We start from the raw sequence: 26078 nt of genomic DNA, 5'->3' as shown, positions 1-26078 counted from the left end.
TTCCTACAGGACTGCATCATCTACAATTCAGACTAGAGCTGAATTGTGAACAGTACTATCTGCAGTGTAAATTAAAGGCATTAGTCACACAGACATCCATTAATACTTTTTCTCACTTCCTCTTTCCAAAATATAACAACATAAATTAAAGAAAACGCTGCAATAAATAAATCAAAACAATTTGAATCGAGATTTCTACTGTCCACAGTGTTCAGTGTTCCTTTGAACTTGCAAGATACATTTCACCATTGTACTAAACATATAACTCATCTAAAAAAATTCTTCAAGCAAATACACTAAAAGAATATTCTGTATATTTTAAGAAGTTGTAGTTAGTTGCCTACTGAATTCTGTAATTAAACAATCACAACTCGATCGGAATTGTGATCCCTACTGACCGCAGTGTAAGCCAGAGGCAGTAGTCATTAACACCTCACAGCCACGTGCCGTTGGATTCGGATGCATGGAGTTGGTTGCACCTGGTCAGAATAGATACACAGAAATCATCGCAGAGTTTAACTTCTGACATCCTTGATCATATAATCAAGACCCCGTTTAACTGTTCAGACCTTCTGTACCGCGATGTAGTCCTCCGACTACAGTCAACCAAGCCCAATAATCATGTACAGCAGTTAACTACGGAAGCACAGACACTGACTGATGCACCTCAACGGAAACAGTTCTGTGAAAAGCAAGCAGCAGTTAATATCGGACACCGTCCATTGTGGAATCAAGACACAGTTCCACTGTTAAGACCTAGAGTTGATTGCACCTGTTCGAAAGGAGTACCCTCATCTCCACTCTCAGATGCAGTTCTAACATCGTCCATTGTGGGATCAAGACTCCGTTCCACTGTTGGGACCTAGAGTTGGTTGCACCTGGTGGAAGCGAGTACCTTCATCTCCACTCTGAGATGCAGTTCTAACATAGTCCATTGTGGGATCAACTCACCATTACACTGTTGGGACGTAGAGTTGGTAGCACCTGGTTGAAGGGAGTACCTTTATCTCCACTCTAAGATGCAGTTCTTACATCGTCCATTGTGGGATCAAAACCCTGTTTCACTGTTTGGACTCACTCTCTACTACTCACTCTACTACTCTCAACTACTCACTCTCTACTACTCTCTCTACTACTCACTCTCTGCTATTCACTCTCTACTACTCACTCTCTACTATTCGCTCTCTACTACTCGCTCTCTAATACTCTCTACTACTCACTGTCTAATGCTCACTCTCTACTACTATCTACTACTCACTCTCCACTACTCTCTCTCTACTACTCTCTACTACTCACTCTCTACTACTCACTTTACAACTCACTCTCTACTACTCACTCTCTACTACTCTCTCTCTACTACTCTCCACTACTCACTCTACTACTCACTTTCTACTACTCTCTACTACTCACTCTACTCCTCTCTACTACTCTCTACTACTCACTCTCTACTACTCACTCTACTACTCTCTACTTCTCACTCTACTAGTCTCTACTACTCACTATCTACTACTCTCTCTACTACTCACTCTCTACTACTCACTCTGTATTACTCACTCTCTACTTCTCACTCTCAACTACTCTCTACTACTCTCTCTCTACTACTCACTCTCTACTACTCACTCGCTACTGCTCTCTACTACTCACTCTCCACTACTCTACTACTTACTCCCTTCTACTCTCTACTACTCTCTCTCTACTACTCAATCTCTACTACTCACTCTAATACTCTCTACTACTCAATCTCTACTACTCTCTCTACTACTCACTCTCTACTATTCACTCTCTACTACTCACTCTCTAATACTTGCTCTCTACTACTCTATACTACTCACTCTCAAAAACTCACTCTCTACTACTCTCTACTACTCACGCTCTACTACTCGCTCTCTACTACTCTCTACTACTCACTCTCTACTACTCACTCTCTAATATTCTACTACTCTCTACTACTCACTCTACTACTCTCTACTACTCACTCCCTACTACTGCTCTCTACTACTCACTCTCTACTACTCTCTTCTACTCACTCTACTACTCTCTACCTCTCACCCTCTACTACTCTACTGCTCACTCTCTACAACTATATCTCTACTACTCACTCTCTACTACTCACTCTACTACTCTCTACTACTCAATCTCTACTACTCACTCTCTACTACTGTCGACTACTCACACTGCACTACTCACTTTCTACTACTCGCTCTCAACTACTCTCTACTACTCACTCTATTACTCACTCTCTATTACTCTACTACTCTCTACTACTGTCTCTACTTCTCACTCCCTAATACTCTCTCTACTACGAACTCTCTACTACTTGCTCTCTACCTCTCTCTACTACTCACTCTATTACTCACTCTCTACTACTCACCCTACTACTCACTCTCTACTACTCTCTACTACTCACTCTCCACTACTCCACTACTCTCTTCTACTCACTCTCTACTGCTCTACTACTCTCTACTACTCTCTACTACTCACTCTCTACTACTCTCTACCACTCACTCTCTACTACACTACTACTCACTACTACTCTCTCTCTCTACTACTCACTCTCTACCACTCCTGATTGGAATTTTGCCCGTGCATTCTCTCTTGTGTCCATAACGAACGCGAGCAGATGCGTCACTATAAAAACATTTAAGAAAATAAATAATGTTTTCTTCAACCCCAATTTGTTCCAATAATATCCATAGTTTAGAGTGAATCACACAGTCAAAGGCGGCTGAGAGGTCAACAAAAGTCACAAACAAGTTCTCCCTCCGCCCTAGTGTACTTCCCGGTCAACATCAGAAAATTTAGGCCCTGTTCCACTGTTCCTAATCCAGAGCGGAAACCGTATTGCAGGTCGGACAAAATGGAATTTTTCTCAGCCCACGAGAGTAGACGATCCAAGATAACTCGTCCAGCTATTTTAGTATAAGAATCTAAAAGGGAAATGGGTCTGTAACAACCCGGGTCATGTCTATTCCCCTTTTTATAAATTGGAACTATTATGGATTCCACCCAAGTGGGCAATAAGTCCGCCCTACAACTGGCGTTTAGCACCTGGACCAGAAGGGGGGCCCACAGAGGCATGATTGTCTTAAATACATCTATAGGCACACCATCTGGGCCAGGGGCCTTCCCACCCTTACTGGCGAATATAGCTTTTTCAACCTCTTTCAAAGAAAACTGCATATTTCCTAAGGAAAAATAATCCTTAGGATTACAAGAGGTACAAAACATACAGTCTCCCTCGTACACTTTAGAAAAGTGATCAATCCATTTATCCTCAGGAATAGCTATCTCTATTGAGGGACAGATCTCTTCACTAAGAAGAGGATTTCTGATGATCTTCCAATAGCTTGCGCAATCATTGCTAACCGATGCCTCATGCAACACTTCCCAAGATTCTTTCCTTAGCTCATCTTTTCTATCTTTTACAGCTAATTTATAATCTTTCCTAGCTCTGCGTACGTCTTCCGCACACCTAGAATGATTGTGCAATGTTTTCTTTAAATAAGAGTATGCTCTGGTGCACCTAGAGTTAAAACAGCCACCCCTTCGTTACATTATTATTCTTGCATTTTCTCGTTAAAGAGGTTATAATTTCATTACAAATTATCGAAAATGATGCAAGTATTTTTTCTGGGATAGCATCCTCCGATAGACAAGTTGAATTCTCTGAAGCACATTTATTAATTACAGTATTGAGTACGTTAATTTTATCCACCTTATCCCATTTGAGCGTATAGCCATTGGTTCTTCCAATGGCCAAATTTTCCCACTGTTTATCTCTATCTATACTATTTTTTGGGACAGACTTCTTTGGGATTAAAATAGCTAAACATAGTGGAAAGTGATCACTAAGAACAATATCAGATACATGAAAATTAACAATGCTTACGGCATGTCTAATTGTAATTAATGCAAAATCAATGGTCGAGGAACAACCTCGAACGTTAAATGATGGAGGAAGAGAAAAGGGGTTTGTGCAGATTTCGTTTATAAAACCCAAGTCTAGTTGTCCCATTAATTCATTAAAATGTTCTCCCAAGGGAGAATGGTTAAAATGCAACCGACTTACTCCGTCTTCTCGCCCTATAATACATCTTTTGTCAATCGTCATATTGCACAAAGTACGATTAAAGTCTCCCAAAAGAAGAGTCATCATATTATACCCCAAAAAAATTTCTTGTAGGGACACTGTTTTAACCAATTTATTGAGCGTGTTAGAAACTTCCCCTAGGGGAATGTTATTATATACATTGAGCAAGGCGATCGGGGTAGCTAAGTTTAAAACCAGTATCAAAAATTGAAAGTAGGAATCCTTAACTGGCTCCAATATCTTTATTAAGTGCAATTTATTTGATACATAAATTGTCAGACCTCCTTTGGCTCTTCCATGTATAGTATCCACTGCTGGAGTGTGGAACGTTTTAAACCCATTTATATGGACTGGATCCCTAGTCCATGTTTCTTGTAGGCAGATAAGATCTTGCTGGTAGATAAAATCTTGCCAAAAGGGGTTACCAATTTTGGATTTAATTCCAGCAATATTCCATGAGCATACATTACATGTCAGAGTACCATGCGGGGGACAGATAAAAGGAACCGAAGTAGGATCTACCTTCAGAGGCAATAATCTACTCTCAGTCGTCTCCTCTAATCCATCGACCACCACCACCCCCCCGTATAACCGTCAATTTTCAAGTAGAGAGTTAACTACGCTTATTCCATCACTGGTATTATCCAATAGGTCAAAAGGCAACATAGCATCCATAACAGTAGTCAAAGTGCTTTGGAGAGGATAGATTTGCTGTCAATCATTGTTGTCTAACCCAAGAGAGTGGATGTTGAAATACCATATCACCCACCCTCAAAACGCCCCCAAGTAGATAATTGGGGACAATGACCCCGCATCCTTTCCTGCCATGGGAATGAATAAAAGAAGTCAAGAGGAACACAATTAACATGGTCTGTGAGAAGTTGGCCAGAATAACATCTCTCAATAATATCATTAACCAAAGGGGGGGACCGGAATGAAAGAATCACACAGTCCCCTCTCAATGATTTAGAAGATGGACCAATCCAACCAACTCTTCTAGCCATCTTGAAATTCGAAAATAAAGCACTATTTGACCCAAATTTAACTGACAGGAAATGGAGGGATTTATTCCTCAAAGTTGACCAGTGTTCATAGACATTAGGGGGAAGGGGTGGAACATTAGCTAGCACCACTGTATATGGTAAGGCCTCCGGGGGCAAATTTATAGTAGGTAAACTGGGTGTAATAATGATCTCCCTAGCGTCAGCAACTGTTCTTATAACAGTTGGAGAGTTATTTTGGACAGCTTTAGAAGGTCCTGATAAATCTATTCCAGCCGAGTTGGTACCTTTTAACCTATTGGATTTCTCCTGCACACTACTTTCAGTCACCTGATGAACTTTTTTAAGATTGCCTTTCGTCACAGGCAATGGTTTTTGTGGTGCAGTAACATTACCCTGTGTAACCTGTAGTTTACCCATGGCTTGTACTTCCATATTGGTTACCCTAGCTTCAATACTCGATAGTTTTACCATGATAGGTTCCATGAGAGCCATTAACAGGTTCTCAATTTTCCCCCAGAAACCCTCCCCTGTTAACGGGTCACTCATACTAGTATTAGAAGGGGCAACTAATGATTTATTATTATCCTTTTTCCCTTCTTCCGCAATAGGTTTACTGGTATTTTTACGTGATTTATAAGGTCTCTTTCCCTTAGCATTTATCAGATGTGACCCTTCCTTATTACAATGGTTTTGCTTACACTTTGCCTTCTGGTTGTCATTCGTGGAGTGACATTATTAGTATTTAGTACAGATCCAGAGATTGTAATTGGGCTTGAAAGTGAAGCTGAGCCTACCTCTACTATAGGACTCTCATGCAGAGAGTGCTCAGATAGTTGGTTACTAGAGAAGATAACAGGAGACAAAGATAACCTAGATTCTATAGGCATATGATCTAATTGTGCCTGTTGCAGAGGATTAATGCTGTCCCCATTTACTTGTGGTGGACGAACTTCAGAGAGGCGAATAAAAATGGAACTATTAATGACTCATGTGAGTTGGTTGTAAGTATCGATGCATTAGTGGCAGAAAGAGGGGGAAGCATACCTGCTGGAAGTGAGAGGCGCATTTCAGTACTTTCGATAGCTGATGCAACCTCCCCGATTGTTTTTTGTAGCATACGATCAATTGCAGTCAAACTAGGAAGAGGAGTATTGACAGCAATTTTAAATTTGGGATCATTTTGAGCTTGAACAGACGTATGCTTTCCCACATCTGAGGCAGTTCAATTACAACAACAACTGCCTCAATGAAAAAACACAATATAAAATATAGAAAAAATAACACATAAAGAAAAAATGAAATACACCATTAAAATAATAACAAATAAACAATATCCCGAAAAGTCACTTGAGTTCTATACTACAACTAATAGTTATGGCCCTGCCCTGCCTCGGCCTGCCCCGGACGGCCACAGACGGCCCGCCCTTTGCCTGGGCTTAGCCCGCGCGCGGTCCCGCGACGCGGGGAGTATAGTTGCTTTTAAAGCGCCTCCAGGCCCGATTTTCGGATTGACAACTTCCGGTATTGGGGGCAAAGGAGCCTGGGAGTTGTGGTCTCCCCTCCACACTGCGGCCGCGAGGATAACAAGCGCGGCGGCGGGAGGGAGACCCAAAACAGCAACAAGGATGCCGAGAGGATGGGGATCCAAGCAGGTAGGCGGAAAGTTCTCACTTTAACCCCAGACACAGTTATTTGCCAGCACCCGCTCCACCGGGAGTATAGTTGCTTTTAAAGCGCCTCCAGGCGCGATTTTCGGAATGACAACTTCCGGTATTGGGGGCAAAGGAGCCTGGGAGTTGTGGTCTCCCCTCCACACTGCGGCCGCGAGGATAACAAGCGCGGTGGCGGGAGGGAGACCCAAAACAGCAACAAGGACGCCGAGAGGATGGGGATCCAAGCAGGTAGGTGGAAAGTTCTGACTTTAACCCCAGACACAGTTATTTGCCAGCACCCACTCCACCAGGAGTATAGTTGCTTTTAAAGCGCCCCAGGGCGCGATTTTCGGAATGACAACTTCCGGTATTGGGGGCAAAGGAGCCTGGGAGTTGTGGTCTTCCCTCCACACTGCGGCCGCGAGGATAACAAGCGCGGCGGCGGGAGGGAGACCCAAAACAACAACAAGGATGCCGAGAGGATGGGGATCCAAGCAGGTAGGCGGCAAGTTCTCACTTTAACCCCAGACACAGTTATTTGCCAGCACCCGCTCCACCGGGAGTATAGTTGCTTTTAAAGCGCCTCCAGGCGCGAGTTTCGGAATGACAACTTCCGGTATTGGGGGCAAAGGAGCCTGGGAGTTGTGGTCTCCCCTCCACACTGCGGCCGCGAGGATAACAAGCGCGGAGGCGGGAGGGAGACCCAAAACAGCAACAAGGACGCCGAGAGGATGGGGATCCAAGCAGGTAGGCGGAAAGTTCTCACTTTAACCCCAGACACAGTTATTTGCCAGCACCCGCTCCACCGGGAGTATAGTTGCTTTTGAAGCGCCTCCAGGCGCGATTTTCGGAATGACAAATTCCGGTATTGGGGGCAAAGGAGCCTGGGAGTTGTGGTCTTCCCTCCACACTGCAGCCGCGAGGATAACAAGCGCGGCGGCGGGAGGGAGACTCAAAACAGCAACAAGGACGCCTAGAGGATGGGGATCCAAGCAGGTAGGCAGAAAGTTCCCACTTTAAACCCAGACACAGTTATTTGCCACTACTCATTCTCTACTACTCAATCTACTACTCTCTACTATTCACTCTCTTCTACTCTCTCTACTACTCACTCTCTACGACTCACTCTCTGCTACTCGCTCTCTACTACTCTCTACTACTCACTCTCTACTACTCTACTACTCTCTACTACTCTCACTATTACTCACTCCCTACTTCTCACTCTCTACTACTCACTCTCTACTACTCTACTACTCTCTACTACTCTCTACTACTCTCTCTCTTCTACTCACTCTCTACTACTCACTCGCTACTACTCTCTACTACTCACTCTCTACTACTCACTCTCTACTACTCTCTACCACTTACTCTCTACTACTCTACTACTCACTCTCTACTACTCTCTACTACTCTCTCTCTCTACGACTCACTCTCTACTACTCACTCTACTACTCTCAACTACTCACTCTCTACTATTTACTCTCTACTACTCACTCTCTACTAACTCTCTACTACTCGCTCTCTAATACTCTTTACTACTCACTGTCTAATACTCACTCTCTACTACTCTCTACTACTCACTCTCCACTACTCTCTCTCTACTACTCTCTACTACTCCCTCTCTACTACTCACTCTACAACTCACTCTCTACTACTCACTCTCTACTACTCTCTTCTACTACTCACTCTACTACTTACTCTCTAATACTCTCTACTACTCTCTCTCTGCTACTCACTCTCTACTACTCACTCTCTACTACTCTCTACTACTCACTCTCTACTACTATCTACTACTCACTCTTCTACTCACTCTCTACTACTCTCTACTACTCACTCTCTACTACTCACTCTCTACTACTCTCTACTACTCACTTACTCACTCTCTACTACTCTCTACTACTCACTCTCTACTGCTCTACTACTCTCTACTACTCACTCTCTACTTCTCACTCACTACTACTTTCTACTATTCACTCTCTACTACTCTCTACTACTCTCTCTCTACTACTCACTCTCTAGTACTCTCTACTATTCACTCTCTACTACTCACTCTCTTCTACTCTCTCTCTAATACTCACTCTCTACTACTCACTCGTTACTACTCTGTACTACTCACTCTCTACTACTCAATCTCTACTACTCTCTACTACTCTCTACTACTGCACTCTCTAGTTCTCACTCTCTTCTACTCTCTACTACACACTCTACTACTCTACCACTCTCTAACTCTCACTCTCTACTACTCTCTACTACTCTCTCTCTTCTACTCACTCTCTACTACTCACTCGCTACTACTCTCTACTACTCACTCTCTACTACTCACTCTACTACTCTCAACTACTCACTCTCTACTACTCTCTCTACTACTCACTCTCCACTGTTTACTCTCTACTACTCACTCTCTACTAACTCTCAACTACTCGCTCTCTAATACTCTCTAGTACTCACTGTCTAATACTCACTCTCTACTACTCTCTACTACTCACTCTCCACTACTCTCTCTCTACTACTCTCTACTACTCCCTCTCTACTACTCACTCTACAACTCACTCTCTACTACTCACTCTCTACTACTCTCTTCTACTACTCACTCTACTACTTACTCTCTAATACTCTCTACTACTCTCTCTCTGCTACTCACTCTCTACTACTCACTCTCTACTACTCTCTACTACTCACTCTCTACTACTCACTCTCTACTACTATCTACTACTCACTCTACTACTCACTCTCTACTACTCGCTACTACTCTCACTCTACTACTCACTCTCTAGTACTCTCTACTATTCACTCTCTACTACTCACTCTATTCTACTCTCTAATACTCACTCTCTACTACTCACTCGTTACTACTCTGTACTACTCTACTACTCTCTACTACTCACTTACTCACTCTCTACTACTCTCTACTACTCACTCTCTACTACTCTACTACTCTCTACTACTCACTCTCTACTACTCACTCACTACTACTTTCTACTATTCACTCTCTACTACTCTCTCTCTACTACTCACTCTCTAGTACTCTCTAATATTCACTCTCTACTACTCACTCTCTTCTACTTTCTTTCTAATACTCACTCTCTACTACTCACTCGTTACTACTCTGTACTACTCACTCTCTACTACTCAATCTCTACTACTCTCTACTACTCTCTACTACTGCACTCTCTAGTTCTCACTCTCTTCTACTCTCTACTACACACTCTACTACTCTACCACTCTCTAACTCTCACTCTCTACTACTCTCTACTACTCTCTCTCTTCTACTCACTCTCTACTACTCACTCGCTACTACTCTCTACTACTCACTCTCTACTACTCACTCTCTACTACTCTCTACCACTTACTCTCTACTACTCTACTACTCACTCCCTACTACTCTCTACTACTCTCTCTCTCTACTACTCACTCTCTACTACTCACTCTACTCGCTCTCTACTACTCACTCTCTACTACTCTCTCTACTACTCACTCTCTACTATTCAGTGTCTTTTTCCACTCACTCTCTACTACTCACTGTCTACTACTCGCTCTCTACTACTCTCTACTACTCACTCTCTACTACTCTACTACTCACTGTCTACTACTCTCTACTACTCTCTCTCTCTACTACTCACTCTCTACTACTCACTCTCTACTATTCACTCTCTACTAATCACTCTCTACTTCTAATTTTCTACTACTCGCTCTCTACTACTCTCTACTACTCACTCCCTACTACTCACTCTCTACTACTCACTCTCTACTACTCTACTACTCTCTCTACTACTCTCTATCTACTACTCACGCTCTTCTACTCTCTACTACTCTCTCTACTACTCACTCTTTACTACTCTCTACTGCTCTCTACAACTCACTCTCTGCTACTCTACTACTCACTCTCTACAACTCTCTCTCTACTACTCACTCTCTACCACTCACTCTACTACTCTAAACTACTCACTCTCTACTACTCTCTACTACTCTCTACTACTCAATCTCTACTACTCACTCTCTAGTACTCGTTCTCTACTATTCTCTACTACTCACTCTCCACTACTCAGTCTCTACTACTCGCTCTCAACTACTCTCTACTACTCACTCTACTACTCACTCTATACCACTCTACCACTCTCTACTACTCTCTCTACTTCTCACTCTCTACTATTCTCTCTACTACTCAACCTCTACTACTCTCTACTACACACACTCTACTACACACTCTCTACTACTTGCTCTCTACTACTCTCTACTTCTCACTCTACTACTCACTCTCTACTACTCTCTACTACTCACTCTATTACTCACTCTCTACTACTCTCTACAACTCACTCTCTACTACTCCACTACTTTCAACTACTCAGTCTCTACTACACAACTACTCTCTACTACTCACTCTCTACTACTCACTCTCTACTAAGCTACTACTCTCTAATACTCACTCTCTACTACTCTCTACTTCTCACTCTCTACTACTCTCTACTACTCACTCTACTGCTCACTCTCTACTACTCACTCTCAACTACTCAATCTCTACTACTCACTCTCTACTACTCTCTACTATGCTCTCTCTGCTACTCACTCTCTACAACTCACTCTCTACTACTCTCTACTACTCACTCTACTACTCACACTCTACTACTCTTTAATACTCACTCTCTACTACCCACTCTGTACTACTCACTCTCTACTACTCACTCTCTACTACTCTCTATTATTCACTCTCTACTACTCATTCTCCACTACTCACTCTCTACTACTCTCTACTACTCTCTACCAGTCACTTTCTACTACTCTACTACTTACTCTCTTACTCTCTACAACTCTCTCTCTACTACTCACTCTCCACTACTCACTCTACTACTCTCTCTACTACTCACTCTCTACTACTCTCTACTACTCACTCTCTACTACTCATTCTCCACTACTCACTCTCTACTACTTGCTCTCAACTACTCTCTACTACTCACTCTACTACTCACTCTCTACTACTTGACTACTCTCAACTCCTCTCTCTAGTTCTCACTCCCTACTACTCTCTCTACTACTCACTCTATACTACTCACTCTCTAATACTCACTCTTCTACTCTCTACTAGTAACTCTCTACTAATCTCTCAGCTACTCACTTTCTACTACTCACTCTCTACTACTTGCTCTCTACTACTCTCTACTACTCACTCTCTTATACTCACTCTCTACTACTCACTCTCTACTACTCTCTCCCTACTTCTAACTCTCTACTACTCACTCTCTTCTACTCTAATACACTCTACTACTCTGTGTACTAATCACTATCTACTACTCTCTCTCTACTACTCACTCTCTACTACTCACTCGTTACTACTCTCTACTACTCACTCTCTACTACTCACCCTCTACGACTCTCTACTACTCTCTACTACTCTCTACTTCTATACGCTCTAATACTCACTCTCTTCTACTCTGTACTACTCACTCTACTAGTCTCTACTACTCTCTACCACTCACTCTCTACTACTCTACTACTCACTCTCTACTACTCTCTACTACTCTCTCTCTCTACTACTCACTCTATTATGCTCTACTACTCACTCTCTATTACTCTCTCTACTACTCACTCTCTACTATTCACTCTCTACTGCTCACTCTCTACTACTCACTCTCTACTACTTGCTCTCTACTACTCTCTACTACTCACTCTCTACAACTCACTCTCTTTTACTCTACTACTCTCTACTACTCTCTCTACTACTTACTCTCTACTACTTTCTACTACTCACTCTACTACTCTCCACTACTCTCTACCACTCACTTTCTCCTACTCTACTACTTACTCTCTACAACTTTTTCTCTACTACTCACTCTCCACTACTCACTCCACTACTCTCTACTACTCACTCTCTACTACTCTCTCTACTACTCACTCTCTACTACTCTCTACTACTCACTCTCTACTACTCATTCTCCACTACTCACTCTCTACTACTTGCTCTCAACTACTCTCTACTACTCACTCTACTACTCACTCTCTACTACTCAACTACTCTCTACTACTCTCTCAACTTCTCACTATCTACTACTCTCTCTACTACTCACTTTCTACTACTCTCTACTACTACACTCTCTACTACTCACTCTCTGCTACTCTCTACTACTCTCTGCTACTCTCTACCACTCACTCTCTACTACTCTACTACTCACTCTCTACTACTCTCTCTCTCTACTACTCACTCTCTACTACTCACTCTTCTACTCTCTACTACTCACTCTCTACTAATCTCTCTGCTACTCACTTTCTACTACTCACACTCTACTACTCGCTCTCTACTACTCTACTACTCTCTATTACTCGCTCTACTACTCACTCCCTACTTCTCACTCTCTACTACTCACTCTCTACTACTCTACTACTCTCTACTACTCTCTCTACTACTCACTCTCTACTACTCTCTCTATACTACTCACTCTCTACTACTCACCCGTTACTACTCTCTACTACTCACTCTCTACTACTCACTCTCTACTACTCTCTCTACTACTCACTCTATTATGCTCTAGTACTCACTCTCTATTACTCTCTCTACTACTCACTCTCTACTATTCACTCTCTACTACTCACTCTCTACTACTCACTCTCTACTACTCGCTCTCTTATACTCTCTACTATTCACTCTCTAAAACTCACTCTCTACTACTCTACTACTCTCTCTACTACTCACTCTCTACTACTTTCTACTACTCACTCTACTACTCTACTACTCTCTACCACTCACTTTCTACTACTCTACTACTTACTCTCTACAACTCTCTCTCTACTACTCACTCTCCACTACTCACTCTACTACTCTCTACTACTCACTCTCTACTACCATCTACTACTCACTCTCTACTACTCATTCTCCACTACTCACTTTCTACTCCTTGCTCTCAACTACTCTCTACTACTCACTCTACTACTCACTCTCTACTACTTGACTACTCTCAACTACTCTCTCTACTTCTCACTCCCTACTACTCTGTCTACTACTCACTCTCTACTACTCACTCTCTAATACTCACTCTTCTACTCTCTACTACTCACTCTCTACTAATCTCCCTGCTACTCACTTTCTACTACTCACTCTCTACTACTCGCTCTCTACTACTCTCTACTACTCACTCTCTTATACTCGCTCTCTACTACTCTCTACTACTCACTCTCTACTACACGCTCTCTACTACTCTACTACTCTCTACTACTCTCTCTACTACTCACTCCCTACTTCTCACTCTATACTACTCACTCTCTACTACTCTAATACTCTCTACTACTCTCTCTACTACTCACTCTCTACTATCTCTCTACTACTCACTCTCTACTACTCACTTGTTACTACTCTCTACTACTCACTCTCTACTACTCACTCTCTACTACTCTCTACTACTCTCTACTACTATACTCTCTAAAACTCACTCTCTTCTACTCTCTACTACTCACACTCCACTACTCTCTACCACTCACTCTTTACTACTCTACTACTCACTCTGTACTACTCTCTACTACTCTCTCTCTCTACTACTCACTCTATTATGCTCTACTACGCACTCCCTATTACTCTCTATACTACTCACTCTCTACTATTCACTCTCTACTACTCACTCTCTACTACTCACTCTCTACTACTCGTTCTCTACTACTCTACTACTCACTCTCTACAACTCGCTCTCTACTACTCTCTACTACTCACTCTCTACAACTCACTCTCTACTACTCTACTACTCTCTACTACTCTCTCTACTACTCACTCTCTACTACTTTCTACTACTCATTCTATTACCTCTACTACTCTCTACCACTCACTTTCTACTACTCTAATACTTACTCTCTACAACTCTCTCTCTACTACTCACTCTCCACTACTCACTCTACTACTCTCTACTACTCACTCTCTACTACTCTCTCTACTACTCACTCTCTACTACTCTCTACTACTCACTCTCTACTACTCATTCTCCACTACTCACTCTCTACTACTTGCTCTCAACTACTCTCTACTACTCACTCTACTACTCACTCTCTACTACTGGACTACTCTCTACTACTCTCTCTACTTCTCACTCCCTACTACTCTCTCCACTACTCACTTTCTACTACTTTCTACTACTATACTCTCTACTACTCACTCTCTGCTACTCTCTACTACTCGCTGTACTACTCTCTGCTACTCTCTACCACTCACTGTCTACTACTTCACTACTCACTCTCTACTACTCTCTCTCTCTACTACTCACTCTCCACTACTCACTCTTCTACTCTCTACTACTCACTCTCTACTAATCTCTCTGCTACTCACTTTCTACTACTCACTCTCTACTACTCGCTCTCTACTACTCTACTACTCTCTACTACTCTCTCTACTACTCACTCTCTACCACTCTCTCTATACTACTCACTCTCTACTACTCACTCGCTACTACTCTCTACTACTCACTCCCTACTACTCACTCTCTACTACTTGCTCTCTACTACTCTACTACTCTCTACTACTCTCTCTACTACTCACTCTCTACCACTCTCTCTATACTACTCACTCTCTACTACTCACTCGTTACTACTCTCTACTACTCACTCTCTACTACTTACTCTCTACTACTCTCTACTACTCTCTACTACTCTCTACTACTACACTCTCTAATATTCACTCTCTTCTACTCTCCACTACTCACTCTACTACTCTCTACTACTCTCTACCACTCACTCGCTACTACTCTACTACTCACTCTCTACTACTCTCTACTACTCTCTCTCTCTACTACTCACTCTATTATGCTCTACTATTCACTCTCTATTACTCTCTCTACTATGCACTCTCTACTATTCACTCTCTACTATTCACTCTCTACTACTCACTCTCTACTACTCGCTCTCTACTACTCTACTACTCACTCTCTACTACTTGCTCTCTACTACTCTCTACTACTCACTCTCTACTACTCACTCTCTACTACTCTACTACTCTCTTCTACTCTCTCTACTACTCACTCTCTACTACTTTCTACTACTCACTCTACTACTCTCTACTACTCTCTACCACTTACTCGCTACTACTCTACTACTTACTCTCTAAAACTCTGTCTCTACTACTCACTCTCTACTACTCAGTCTACTACTCTCTAGTAATCACTCCCTACTACTCTCTCTACTACTCACTCTCTAATACTCTCTACTACTCACTCTCTACTACTCATTTTCCACTACTCACTCTCTACTACTTGCTCTCAACTACTCTCTACTACTCACTCTACTATTCACTCTCTACTACTTGACTACTCTCTACTACTCTCTCTACTTCTCACTCCCTACTACTCTCTCTACTACTCACTCTCTAATACTCGCTCTCTACTACTCTACTACTCGCTCTCTGCTACTCGCTCTCTACTATTCTCTACTACTCACTCTCTACTACTCTACTACTCTCTACTACTCTCTCTACTACTCACTCCCTACTTCTCACTCTCTACTGCTCATTCTCTACTACTCCACTACTCTCTACTACTCTCTCTACTACTCACTCTCTACTACTCACTCTATAATGCTCTACTACGCACTCTCTATTACTCTCTCTACTACTCACTCTCTACTATTCACTCTCTGCTACTCACTCTCTACTACTCACTCTCTACTACTCTCTACTACTCACTCTATTACTCACTCTCTACTACTCTCTACAACTCACTCTCTACTACTCCACTACTTTCAACTACTCAGTCTCTACTACACAACTACTCTCTACTACTCACTCTCTACTACTCACTCTCTACTAAGCTACTACTCTCTAATACTCACTCTCTACTACTCTCTACTTCTCACTCTCTACTACTCTCTACTACTCACTCTACTGCTCACTCTCTACTACTCACTCTCAACTACTCAATCTCTACTACTCACTCTCTACTACTCTCTACTATGCTCTCTCTGCTACTCACTCTCTACAACTCACTCTCTACTACTCTCTACTACTCACTCTACTACTCACACTCTACTACTCTTTAATACTCACTCTCTACTACCCACTCTGTACTACTCACTCTCTACTACTCACTCTCTACTACTCTCTATTATTCACTCTCTACTACTCATTCTCCACTACTCACTCTCTACTACTCTCTACTACTCTCTACCAGTCACTTTCTACTACTCTACTACTTACTCTCTTACTCTCTACAACTCTCTCTCTACTACTCACTCTCCACTACTCACTCTACTACTCTCTCTACTACTCACTCTCTACTACTCTCTACTACTCACTCTCTACTACTCATTCTCCACTACTCACTCTCTACTACTTGCTCTCAACTACTCTCTACTACTCACTCTACTACTCACTCTCTACTACTTGACTACTCTCAACTCCTCTCTCTAGTTCTCACTCCCTACTACTCTCTCTACTACTCACTCTATACTACTCACTCTCTAATACTCACTCTTCTACTCTCTACTAGTAACTCTCTACTAATCTCTCAGCTACTCACTTTCTACTACTCACTCTCTACTACTTGCTCTCTACTACTCTCTACTACTCACTCTCTTATACTCACTCTCTACTACTCACTCTCTACTACTCTCTCCCTACTTCTAACTCTCTACTACTCACTCTCTTCTACTCTAATACACTCTACTACTCTGTGTACTAATCACTATCTACTACTCTCTCTCTACTACTCACTCTCTACTACTCACTCGTTACTACTCTCTACTACTCACTCTCTACTACTCACCCTCTACGACTCTCTACTACTCTCTACTACTCTCTACTTCTATACGCTCTAATACTCACTCTCTTCTACTCTGTACTACTCACTCTACTAGTCTCTACTACTCTCTACCACTCACTCTCTACTACTCTACTACTCACTCTCTACTACTCTCTACTACTCTCTCTCTCTACTACTCACTCTATTATGCTCTACTACTCACTCTCTATTACTCTCTCTACTACTCACTCTCTACTATTCACTCTCTACTGCTCACTCTCTACTACTCACTCTCTACTACTTGCTCTCTACTACTCTCTACTACTCACTCTCTACAACTCACTCTCTTTTACTCTACTACTCTCTACTACTCTCTCTACTACTTACTCTCTACTACTTTCTACTACTCACTCTACTACTCTCCACTACTCTCTACCACTCACTTTCTCCTACTCTACTACTTACTCTCTACAACTTTTTCTCTACTACTCACTCTCCACTACTCACTCCACTACTCTCTACTACTCACTCTCTACTACTCTCTCTACTACTCACTCTCTACTACTCTCTACTACTCACTCTCTACTACTCATTCTCCACTACTCACTCTCTACTACTTGCTCTCAACTACTCTCTACTACTCACTCTACTACTCACTCTCTACTACTCAACTACTCTCTACTACTCTCTCAACTTCTCACTATCTACTACTCTCTCTACTACTCACTTTCTACTACTCTCTACTACTACACTCTCTACTACTCACTCTCTGCTACTCTCTACTACTCTCTGCTACTCTCTACCACTCACTCTCTACTACTCTACTACTCACTCTCTACTACTCTCTCTCTCTACTACTCACTCTCTACTACTCACTCTTCTACTCTCTACTACTCACTCTCTACTAATCTCTCTGCTACTCACTTTCTACTACTCACACTCTACTACTCGCTCTCTACTACTCTACTACTCTCTATTACTCGCTCTACTACTCACTCCCTACTTCTCACTCTCTACTACTCACTCTCTACTACTCTACTACTCTCTACTACTCTCTCTACTACTCACTCTCTACTACTCTCTCTATACTACTCACTCTCTACTACTCACCCGTTACTACTCTCTACTACTCACTCTCTACTACTCACTCTCTACTACTCTCTCTACTACTCACTCTATTATGCTCTAGTACTCACTCTCTATTACTCTCTCTACTACTCACTCTCTACTATTCACTCTCTACTACTCACTCTCTACTACTCACTCTCTACTACTCGCTCTCTTATACTCTCTACTATTCACTCTCTAAAACTCACTCTCTACTACTCTCTACTATTCACTCTCTAAAACTCACTCTCTACTACTCTACTACTCTCTCTACTACTCACTCTCTACTACTTTCTACTACTCACTCTACTACTCTACTACTCTCTACCACTCACTTTCTACTACTCTACTACTTACTCTCTACAACTCTCTCTCTACTACTCACTCTCCACTACTCACTCTACTACTCTCTACTACTCACTCTCTACTACCATCTACTACTCACTCTCTACTACTCATTCTCCACTACTCACTTTCTACTCCTTGCTCTCAACTACTCTCTACTACTCACTCTACTACTCACTCTCTACTACTTGACTACTCTCAACTACTCTCTCTACTTCTCACTCCCTACTACTCTGTCTACTACTCACTCTCTACTACTCACTCTCTAATACTCACTCTTCTACTCTCTACTACTCACTCTCTTCTAATCTCCCTGCTACTCACTTTCTACTACTCACTCTCTACTACTCGCTCTCTACTACTCTCTACTACTCACTCTCTTATACTCGCTCTCTACTACTCTCTACTACTCACTCTCTACTACACGCTCTCTACTACTCTACTACTCTCTACTACTCTCTCTACTACTCACTCCCTACTTCTCACTCTATACTACTCACTCTCTACTACTCTAATACTCTCTACTACTCTCTCTACTACTCACTCTCTACTATCTCTCTACTACTCACTCTCTACTACTCACTTGTTACTACTCTCTACTACTCACTCTCTACTACTCACTCTCTACTACTCTCTACTACTCTCTACTACTATACTCTCTAAAACTCACTCTCTTCTACTCTCTACTACTCACACTCCACTACTCTCTACCACTCACTCTTTACTACTCTACTACTCACTCTGTACTACTCTCTACTACTCTCTCTCTCTACTACTCACTCTATTATGCTCTACTACGCACTCCCTATTACTCTCTATACTACTCACTCTCTACTATTCACTCTCTACTACTCACTCTCTACTACTCACTCTCTACTACTCGTTCTCTACTACTCTACTACTCACTCTCTACAACTCGCTCTCTACTACTCTCTACTACTCACTCTCTACAACTCACTCTCTACTACTCTACTACTCTCTACTACTCTCTCTACTACTCACTCTCTACTACTTTCTACTACTCATTCTATTACCTCTACTACTCTCTACCACTCACTTTCTACTACTCTAATACTTACTCTCTACAACTCTCTCTCTACTACTCACTCTCCACTACTCACTCTACTACTCTCTACTACTCACTCTCTACTACTCTCTCTACTACTCACTCTCTACTACTCTCTACTACTCACTCTCTACTACTCATTCTCCACTACTCACTCTCTACTACTTGCTCTCAACTACTCTCTACTACTCACTCTACTACTCACTCTCTACTACTGGACTACTCTCTACTACTCTCTCTACTTCTCACTCCCTACTACTCTCTCCACTACTCACTTTCTACTACTTTCTACTACTATACTCTCTACTACTCACTCTCTGCTACTCTCTACTACTCGCTGTACTACTCTCTGCTACTCTCTACCACTCACTGTCTACTACTTCACTACTCACTCTCTACTACTCTCTCTCTCTACTACTCACTCTCCACTACTCACTCTTCTACTCTCTACTACTCACTCTCTACTAATCTCTCTGCTACTCACTTTCTACTACTCACTCTCTACTACTCGCTCTCTACTACTCTACTACTCTCTACTACTCTCTCTACTACTCACTCTCTACCACTCTCTCTATACTACTCACTCTCTACTACTCACTCGCTACTACTCTCTACTACTCACTCCCTACTACTCACTCTCTACTACTTGCTCTCTACTACTCTACTACTCTCTACTACTCTCTCTACTACTCACTCTCTACCACTCTCTCTATACTACTCACTCTCTACTACTCACTCGTTACTACTCTCTACTACTCACTCTCTACTACTTACTCTCTACTACTCTCTACTACTCTCTACTACTCTCTACTACTACACTCTCTAATATTCACTCTCTTCTACTCTCCACTACTCACTCTACTACTCTCTACTACTCTCTACCACTCACTCGCTACTACTCTACTACTCACTCTCTACTACTCTCTACTACTCTCTCTCTCTACTACTCACTCTATTATGCTCTACTATTCACTCTCTATTACTCTCTCTACTATGCACTCTCTACTATTCACTCTCTACTATTCACTCTCTACTACTCACTCTCTACTACTCGCTCTCTACTACTCTACTACTCACTCTCTACTACTTGCTCTCTACTACTCTCTACTACTCACTCTCTACTACTCACTCTCTACTACTCTACTACTCTCTTCTACTCTCTCTACTACTCACTCTCTACTACTTTCTACTACTCACTCTACTACTCTCTACTACTCTCTACCACTTACTCGCTACTACTCTACTACTTACTCTCTAAAACTCTGTCTCTACTACTCACTCTCTACTACTCAGTCTACTACTCTCTAGTAATCACTCCCTACTACTCTCTCTACTACTCACTCTCTAATACTCTCTACTACTCACTCTCTACTACTCATTTTCCACTACTCACTCTCTACTACTTGCTCTCAACTACTCTCTACTACTCACTCTACTATTCACTCTCTACTACTTGACTACTCTCTACTACTCTCTCTACTTCTCACTCCCTACTACTCTCTCTACTACTCACTCTCTAATAATCGCTCTCTACTACTCTACTACTCGCTCTCTGCTACTCGCTCTCTACTATTCTCTACTACTCACTCTCTACTACTCTACTACTCTCTACTACTCTCTCTACTACTCACTCCCTACTTCTCACTCTCTACTGCTCATTCTCTACTACTCCACTACTCTCTACTACTCTCTCTACTACTCACTCTCTACTACTCACTCTATAATGCTCTACTACGCACTCTCTATTACTCTCTCTACTACTCACTCTCTACTATTCACTCTCTGCTACTCACTCTCTACTACTCACTCTCTACTACTTGCTCTCTACTACTCTACTACTCACTCTCTTCTTCTCGCTCTCTACTACTCTCTACTATTCACTCTCTACAACTCACTCTCTACTACTCTACTACTCTCTCTACTACTCACTCTCTACTACTTTCTACTACTCACTCTATTACTCTTTACTACTCTCTACCACTCACGTTATACTACTCTACTACTTACTCTCTACAACTCTCTCTCTACTACTCACTCTACACTACTCACTCTACTACTCTCTACCACTCACTCTCTACTACTCTCTCTACTACTCACTCTCTACTACTCTCTACTACTCACTCTCTACTACTCATTCTCCACTACTCACTCTCTACTACTTGCTCTCAACTACTCTCTACTACTCACTCTACTACTCACTCTCTACTACTTGACTACTCTCTACTACTCTCTCTACTTCTCACTCCCTACTACTCTCTCTACTACTCACTCTCTAATACTCGCTCTCTACTACTCACTCCCTACTACTCTACTACTCTCTACTACTCTCTCTACTACTCACTCCCTACTTCTCACTCTCTACTGCTCATTCTCTACTACTCTACTACTCTCTACTACTCTCTCTACTACTCACTCTCTACTACTCTCTACTACTCACTCTACTACTCTCTACTACTATCTACCACTCACTCGCTACTACTCTACTACTTACTCTCTACAACTCTCTCTACCACTCACTCTCTACTACTCTCTACTACTCACTCTCTACTACTCACTCTCTACTACTCACTCTCCACTACTCACTCTCTACTACTCGCTCTCAACTCCTCACTATGTCACTTTTTGTAACATAGTTATTGTGCAAGATACTCTTTTATATTTACAAAGAGAGGAAAAGGCACTCTGTGCACTTTTTATACTCCATGTAAATATAACCTCATCATGCACACCACTTTGTGTTGAAAGGGTGTTTTATAAGTGTTGTTGTGCATGATTGCGCTTAATACTCATAGAACAAGACACATGTCTAGATTTATCAGAAATCATAAATCTCGATGTGTGTGAATGCTGCACCATTCTAAAATTGGTGTAGGAAAGCACAACAAGGAGAATTGTTCAGCATACATCGAAGAAGAAATATGCATTTTCTCATTTTTTGTGTGCAGGAAGGTGTGTCTTCCTGTAGAAATACAAACAGCACATGACACAGATATCCTAGCACTATGGTGCAAGGGTGCCTGTGTCACCACATGGCTGCAGTTTAAGCAGCCGTGCAGAGAGAAGCATAGATTTGCAACATATTTCTGTACATATGTTGCATCCCTGTGCTTCGGAAGTACTACAGCACACTGCAGTTAAAGAGGTTACTGTGTGATGCTGCAGCACTTCCTCATAGTTCTGCACTTATACATTCATCATACGCTACTAAAGCATTCATTCAGTCAATTACATACTACACATACATTCATCTAAACTTTCACACACTAACAAAGAAATTTAGCTCTTTTTTTAAACCAGGAAAGTTAGTTCTTACAAGAACTTTTTTTTTCTTCTTTCTTCTTTTATAATTTTTTGGGGTTTTCTGAACAATTTGTACAGGAGAAACCATACAATGAACTTCAGGGAACAATAAAAAAAAAAACTAGCAAATGTGACTTTCTTGCCGGCGGCAGATCAGATCGATCGACTACTCACCATAGCATAAAGTCTTATTGCACTTAGTGCAGAGCACTTTTAAAAATTGAAATTGAGGACGGATGTCCAAGGTTTGGGCTGATGGATGCACTCTTGATGTGCTCGGCTGCGATGAGGTGGATGGCGCAGGAGCAGGAGTGTTTCTCATCCTTCGGCACTCTTCATGTGCAAGATTGTTCGGATGAAGGGTCCTCATGTGCTTCATCATATTTGCCGTGCCGCAAGAGTATTTCTTGTTAGGATCCCCTCTCGATAGGACTCTTTTGCAAATCTTGCACGCGACCAAGGTGGCATTGGTCTTATTCTGCCCCTCGGGAAAAGTAAAAAATTTCCACACAACTGAAGAAAAACGATTTTTGGGTGGTGCCTCCGGCAAAAATTCATCCTCAGAAGTATGAGGTGATGCAGGTGATGCCTGCTTCCCTGAAGCCATTTTTGGTTGAAAAAAGTTAGAGCTAAGTGTAAATTTAGTCTAAAAAATCTTCTTCTCTCCAAAGAGATGGTGCTCTAAAGAAGGTCAAAGAAGAATGATTGAAATGGGTGGGGTCTTTCAATAGTTAGAAGAGGAAGTGTAATAAACCAATCAAATCTCTTTTTTTGCAGGTCACATGGGATCCGTGCACCGTGCGCTTACGCAACCCGCACCCAGCGCGCATCCGCGAAATTGAATTGAAAAGAAATATAGGATTAGATGTAAAAGTATATTAGTTTTAAGACTAGTTTAGAGTTTGTTTTCAATTAATATTCACATGAAATACATATATGTTTTTTTAAATGTTAAATATCTTGCGTGATCCGCGCACCTACCGCGTCATAGACGCACATGATGCATCGCGGAAGCGCGTAAACGTCGCGTTACGTACATCGAACGTGTCGCGTATAGGCTGGGAGTATCATACCTGTCGCATTGCGATTGCGCACTAAACACGTACCCAACTCGTACCATGCGCGAATGCTATCACGTAGGGATCGAGAACGGTGCGCATAGGGTGCGCGGATCCAAAAACATTGAAAAAAATATATAAAATACAGTTTTGAACATATAGTTAAAAAATAGTTTTAAAAATATAAAACAATATGTTTGAAAAACCCAAGTTCAAATAACATTTTTTAATTTTTAAAAGAATTAATTGAAAAAATAAGTTTAAAAACTGGTGATAAAAAAGTATTTAAAAAAAAAGATAATTAATGAAATTGACACACTGAATTTGAAAAATATAGAAATCCAATCAAAATCATTAAACATGATATCTTCAGAGATAAGATATAGATAGGAATTAGCATTTAAAAAACATTTGAAATTCAATGAAAAAATGATAGGTTTCATGCACGTTAAAGTTAGGAATTGGTATTTAAAAAACATTGAAATTCACTGAAAAAACCAAAGGTTTCGGGGGTGTTATAGTTAGGAATTGGCATTTAAAAAACCTTATAAATTCACTAAAAAAACCATAGGTTTCAGGGGCATTATAGTTAGCTGGACATTTCCCTCGTACAAAATCCTAGAAATTCCCCCATTATAGTTAGGTCAGCTAGCTGTAACTCGCGCCCCCGCAATGCACTGCTGATGACGTCACATATTACATCACTCATGACATGGTCAGTGACATCACTGATGACATCACTGATGACATCTCAAATGACATCACTGATGGCATCATTCTCTACTACTCTACTACTCTCTACTACTCTCTCTACTACTCACTCTCTACTATTCTCTACTACTCACTCTACTACTCTCTACCATTCACTCTCTACTACTCTACTACTCACTCTCTACAACTCTCTTTCTACTATTCACTCTCTACTACTCACTCTACTACTCTCTACTACTTACTCTCTACTACTCTCCCTACTACTCACTCTCTACTACTCTCTACTACTCACTCTCTACTACTCACTCTCTACTACTCACTCTCTACTACTCTCTACTACTCACTCTCCACCACTCACTCTCTACTACTCGCGCTCAACTACTCTCTACTACTAACTCTACTACTCACTCTCTACTACTCTACTACTCTCTACTACTCTCTCTACTTCTCACTCCCTACTACTCTCTCTACTACTCACTCTCTACTACTCTCTACTACTCACTTTTTACTACACACTCTCTACTTCTTGCTCTCTACTTCTCTCTACTACTCACTCTACTACTCACTCTCTACTATTCTCTACTATTCACTCTACTACTCACTCTACTACTCTCTACTACTCACTCTCTACTACTCCACTACTCTCTACTACTCACTCTCTACTACTCACTCTCTACTACTCTACTACTCTCTACTACTCTCTCTCTACTACTCACTCTCTACTACTCATTCTCTACTACTCTCTACCACTCTTTCTCTACTACTCACTCTCTACTACTCACTCTCTACTACTCACTCTCTACTACTCAGTCTCTACTACTCTCTACTACTCACTCTCTACTACTCTCTCTCCACTACTTTCTACCACTCACTCTCTACTACTCACTCTACTACTCACTCTACTACTCACTCTCTACTACACACTCTCTACTAATCTCTACTACTCACTCTCTACTACTCTCTCTCTCTACTACTCTCTACTACTCTCTCTACTACTCTCTCTCTGCTACTCACTCTCTACTACTCACTCTCTACTACTCTCTACTAC

Source organism: Triturus cristatus, chromosome 4_1 (assembly GCF_964204655.1).
Source record: "Triturus cristatus chromosome 4_1, aTriCri1.1, whole genome shotgun sequence".
Taxonomy (NCBI): Eukaryota; Metazoa; Chordata; class Amphibia; order Caudata; family Salamandridae; genus Triturus; species Triturus cristatus.
This window is presented reverse-complemented; position numbering follows the sequence as displayed.